This window comes from Rhagoletis pomonella, unplaced genomic scaffold (genome assembly GCF_013731165.1).
Source record: "Rhagoletis pomonella isolate Grant_MI unplaced genomic scaffold, Rhpom_1.0 Rhpom_scaffold_00005, whole genome shotgun sequence".
Lineage (NCBI taxonomy): Eukaryota > Metazoa > Arthropoda > Insecta > Diptera > Tephritidae > Rhagoletis > Rhagoletis pomonella.
The window spans coordinates 36,305,426-36,311,425 of NW_023458559.1; positions in this window are offsets into that span (position 1 = coordinate 36,305,426).

Genomic DNA, 6,000 nt, shown 5'->3' on the forward strand with positions numbered 1-6,000 from the left:
CGAAATTTCAAAAAAAAATCGGTACAGCCGTTCTCGAGCTTTGCTAAAAGATAAAAACGGCTTTTAAAATATATATTAGTATAACTAACTCGACTCCAGCGCTCCCTAGCTGAAAAATTTTTCGCAAAGACGTTTTAATTCCCCTTTTTTAATAAATAACTTAAATTTGAACAACGTGACTATTTTTCGCATGCACGTGAGATTCTTGCTTTCAAAAGGAGATACCATTCATTAAATTTTATAAAAAATTAATGGAGATTTCGTTTGGTAACAGAAAAATACCTTTTAGAAATAAGTATATGGAAGATTATTTAACTGGTTCACTTTCTTGATAACGCTGTCACTGGAATTTAGCCTATTCCAAAAAAAAAACAAGTCAGTCGTTTCTCTATTGTGACAATGTCAATTGAAAATATCAAGGGAAGCAAAATGTTGCCTCTAATAGTATTTTTATGGCAATGTGGACCTTCGTTATCCTCTAAAAATCACTACATGGTCAAAAATCGTATGATACGACCAAGAAAGCGGGCCCGTATATATATTTTCATTTGATGCGCTGATGGCTTGAATGCCGACACCCGAGAGCGTAGACTATTTGCTTGATGGCAGGAGGTATTTTGTCTTATCCTATTTCGCCTCCGCAAAGGCATATGGTTGCAGCTCTTGTGGATTGGCAGGGTCTACTAAAATTCCAATTGGCAGCTTTAATGTTTTCGATGATATAAACTAGGTGGGCAGAGGCTCCTTTTCCATTAAGAGTTCTGATATTCTAAGCGCATACCCTCAAGATATTGCAGGGGATCTCATCCGACATTTATTTTTATTTATTTTTTTTTTTGAGTGGAACTGGAGCGCTACAAAATCAGAGTAAAACAAGATTATTTTTTAATATTTTCTGAGGTTTTTGAGATGAATTAATGCTCTCACAATATCCTGATTTCTATGGTTGAATAAGCTTGTTCGATAAAATCCCCAGTGCAATTATCGAGCAGGAACTTTCAGCAGAATAAAGTAGGCCAACTTTGCGTTGGCAAAACTTGCAGATTTATGGTACACCTTATCGGAGTTTCCAAGCTTTGAAATACTTCGTAATAGCTAACGAAGTGGTTGGCTGGAATCTAGACATGCCTACTAAGATGATCTAAGTTTTATTTTTCGGAGAAAATGACACCAGTGGTACTCAAAGCGCGCTTGATTTCGGTGTTGCATGAATCGTAAGCTTACGTAAATATTCGAACAGACATTTCGCGAACTCAACTCTGATAATTGAATGATCGGTTTTTTGCTGGGCTTGTTTTCATCTTAAATGCCAAGTTCAACAGTAAACAAGAGTTTCTACACCACTAGTTTTCATTACTTCTCCTAATCCTTCCAGAGTTGGCAGTATTTATATAACTTACAGCATTTTTAATGACTTCATGGAAAGTGTAAATAGCTTGAACCAACGTGCGCCAAGGAGTTATTAGGATGACAACGTTCATTGAACCATGGGAAAACTATTGCAGCACATTTCATAGTCTAAATACCACAGATAACAAATTACAGTAAAATCGGAAAAAATCGGTTATTTTTGTCAGATTTTATATGAGGCTATTCCACTGTGCAGCGCCGACTAATATGATTTAACTCCAGCTTAGAAACCCCCAATGATTAGGTATTCGCGAGGGAAAAAGTTCTCGAAGCCCTCTCTACTATGAGCAGTTTTTTACTGACCTTTATACATAATTCATCACTACGCATTGGATATTTACTTACCTAAAATATGGCAAAAAGCCTTTGTCAAAATCATGCCTAAAATCACATTAGGCTCAGATAAACGAGCTGGGTTCTTACCGACCCATATGTCTGCTATCGACTTTTGGAAAGGTATTTGAAAAGCCTTTTACTTATTCATTCACCGGCAGCACTTTTTAGGCTATACTACTTAAAAAGTACGTATATCTTAATTTTAGGAGGTTTGTTGGTTTGAAAGTTTCGTCTTCTTCAAGACGGAACGGTTATACTGCATTGGTCTGACCTCGGTTCGGTCCCTGGTTCGAGCAACATCAGAATTAGAAAAGGTTTTTCTAACAGCTGACGCCCCAAGCCAGTATGAGTGAAAATATTTCTGTCATGAAAAAGCTTCTTATAACATCGGAGCAAGCCATGATTCAATTATTAAAGGTTTTGTAAGTAGCTTTTTTCTAAAATTTGGCACTCCCACCCACAGGGATGGTTTATGGAAGCAGGAGAAAAAAGGGGAAGAATTCAATCACACTTCCTAAAATGGGAGCTAAATTCCATAAAAAGGTGTGGATAATAGTGAATGGTGGTATTTTAAAACAAAAGCGAATTTGATTTAATTATTTAATTTAAACAAGCTTATTTACATCGAATATAACCCCCGATTGTTATTGAAAATAAATATTTCTATGTATATACCAAACTTGCGTACGTCAGATGGCGCATAACTCGAGAATGGATGGAGGATGGTCCACTTTCAGCTTTTTTTTTGTTGTATTTGTTTGCCAGATGATGGATATGAAGAAGCTATTTGTTTGTGGAAAATATGCAGTATTTATTAAACAAAAAAAAAACGGCAAATATAAAAATTTGGAGCTTACGTTTCCTTCGCGGATATGGCTCGATTGTTTCGAATATGGTAATTCGAATTCTTTGATGTCGCACTTTTAATATTCTGGGGAGACTATACAACTGTCAGAATATTAACCATTCGCCGGGTTGCCCGAAAAAAAATTTAATGATTAAAAATATCAAAATATAAAAAAATATAAAAATATTCGCCATAAAAAGGCGTTTGCATTGTTCAACTTTGCATTCTACTTTCAACTAATCGCTTTCAACAAAGTTGGTCGCCAACCAACATTCGCCTCGTGCGTAAACCTTTTAAGTGTGCAATTACATACATCGTGCCATTGACTAAACCGAACTGTCGTGTGACGATTGGGCCTATGGATGCGGTTTGGCAATGTTATATTGCGTCAAAGCCTCATTCGGAGACACCAGGATACCTGCGTTGGCTCATTTACCAAAACCATTGCATGCTTTACTTTACAGCGACTTGGCAGAATCAAGAGGTCTCCACGAATATCGACAAATATATTTCGGCATTTAAGGGAATTTCGTTTTTTTAGCCTACATTGAATTTCTGTAGTCCAACGATGCTCAACCATTTTGTCTTGTTGGCGCCAGCGAATGAAGAACAAACATTTCTTCAATTTTAAAAAGTAAAAATTTCACTACTAACAATTTAAAAATGTTCTTAAAACTTGCAAAGATATTTGGAAAAGAAATATCACTGTTTTTGTTTTTAGGAGTAGGGTGGGAGTGTCATTGATAAAATTAGAGCGAGAGAAAGTTTTTCTTACAAAACCTTTCATTATTGAATCATGGGAGCAAGCTTTAATTTTTCGTAGTCTTGAATTTCTATTACTTCACCTTGGGACAGTGAAAGCAATCTAAGTATAAAATAAAAATTTAAATTTAGGTGAGAGATCCATAAATATCAGCCACTGTACCACAGCCATGGAGTCAGTTTATCCAGTTTTCACCAGGAACTTTCTACTAAAGGAGATATCATTGGTCATAGAGTCAGAAAGTCAGTATCATTTCAACCTTAGTATCATCCCAATAATACCCAAATGAGGCTTATGTGTATAAAATTAGTCATTCAATAGTAGCAATTGCAGCTTGAAAAAATCGGTTCCAGAGACGCAGTTGATCAAGTTCTCATTGATATAGTGGCCAACTGTGAAATTCATTGAGACGTAGTTATTTCGCATGTTTTTCTACCAAACCGCGAATGCATATGACACAGTCGGAAAGGCAGTCAAGCACTTTTATCCTGGAATAAAAACATAAAAATATTTACAATCTATCCGCTATGCATACACTCATGAATTTTTATTGCCACACAGGAGCACACTAGCACAGCAACTTGTAGGATGGGTAAGTCACCCAGAGCATGTAAACTAATACTAAAATTTTTATATTGTGAATCAGCGCCGCAAGTAAAGCTGTAAAATCTGCCAACAAAATAGCCGTAGCTTGACTGCTTGTTGGTGAAAGAGTCCCTTAACCTTACAATTCAATCATCTTTTTTTTATGGCCTGTTTGGTTTGAGTGAAGTGCGCCAACGTGCACGGCATGCAAATAGAGCGCATTTCTTTTTAACTTTAGAACTGCCGCTCGTATGTTCCAACGCATTGAAACGGAAATCACTACGTCTGCTACCGGATGACTAAAGAACAATGCTTGCACACAATGTAAGCGCATGACAATACACTGAATTCGACATATCTCAAAGCTGCTCAGCTTTTCAAGTCTTCCTCGTTTGACGATATGCACATGACTTTTTCCAATTTACTTCAATATTTTCTTCGTCTCTGTGACCGTTCAGTAGTTAATAGCGTGGGCAGGTAGCTGCAAACGAAATTTTATTACATACCTTCAATATGCATAAATATTAATGTCGTTGGGCGGATGTTGACGCATGCGGGCATTAGAAGTTCAAAGTATTTGAGTGTTTACTTATTTCTTAGTTATTTACTTAATTTGTAATCTGAAAAGGTTTTAGTTGCTATGATGGATTAGAATTAGGGAGGAGACAATTTATTTTTTTTTACCCAAAGTACACCGCACAGTGGTTTGGATCGCAAATCTGGGCGAAACTATATAAACAAATACTCGTTGACGGATTTTTACACAATTTCCTATCTTATCAAAAATTCAAAATGACGGATCCAATATGGCCGACGCAAAGTTAAAAAAAAAACGCTAATTTCTATGAAAGTGGGTGTCTGGGGGGTTTTCTGGGTCGCTGTTTGCGAATTCAAAGTCATTTAACAAAAATTCAAAATGGCGTATCCAATATAACAGGCGAAAAATTTTAAGAATTAATAGATTTCTATGAAAGTGGCTATCTGTGGGTTTTCTGGGTCGCTGATTACGAATCAAAAGCCACTTATCAAAAATGCAAAATGGCGGATCCAATATGACGGACGAAAACTGAAAAAAATATATATTTCTATGAAACTGGGTATCTGGGGTTTTCTGGGTCGCTAATTACGTATCTAAAGTCATTTAGCAAAAATTCAAAATAGTGGATCCAACATGGCAAACGAAATATTTAAAAAATCTGAACACCTCACATATGAAAATTTTTTGTTCAGAGATTATACTTAAAACGATTACAAATTTTTTAAAAATTTAAAAAAAATACTTCGCTTTATATCTAGATTTTTATTTTCAGTTCACAATAACAAGTACGTCTTTCTAATTCTCTAATAAAAATAGTCTGTATCATAACTATGCGACACATACATATTAAAAAGTTTTGATTATTTACTTTATTATTATTTAACCTTAATTACTTTTTTCATAAAAATTTAGTTTGTTCGTTATCAAAGAAATTGTGTAAATTCAGGTTTCAAACTTTGCGCAATATTTGAAAAAAAAACTCAACAAACTTTCGCAAGAATTTCGATGTCTTTAATTAGGTTTCTTAGAAAGATATTGAGTATGCAGTATTGTAGCCCATTCAACTTTAGTAAAAAAAGTGCAAGTTTAAAGTGCCTAGGGCTTTTTGTTAATTTTTGGCATTTTTTTGTTGAAGGTGTTGCTCATATTCTCCATATAAAAAAAAAATCATCGAACATACTTGATATTAATTTTGATATTTGACATACCGTCACTAGTATGTTGATATCTTAGCTAATTGGTTAGACTTGGTTGTTGAACTTACCCGCCACCAGATCTCAGTTCTTATCACCGTAACGTACCACCCTTATGCGGGTAATTAAAGTTCACGAAAATCTATAAACTTTTGCTAAGTAAGTATTTCAATAATTCCAATAGAACCACGCCCGCCTCCCGAAAAATGCAAAGACTACGATACTTCCGTAAATATTGGATACAAATTGTTGAAAGTTGGCATTTTAAGAAGAATTTTAGCATAATAACGGGTGATTTTTTAAGAGCTTGATAACTTTTTTTTTAAAA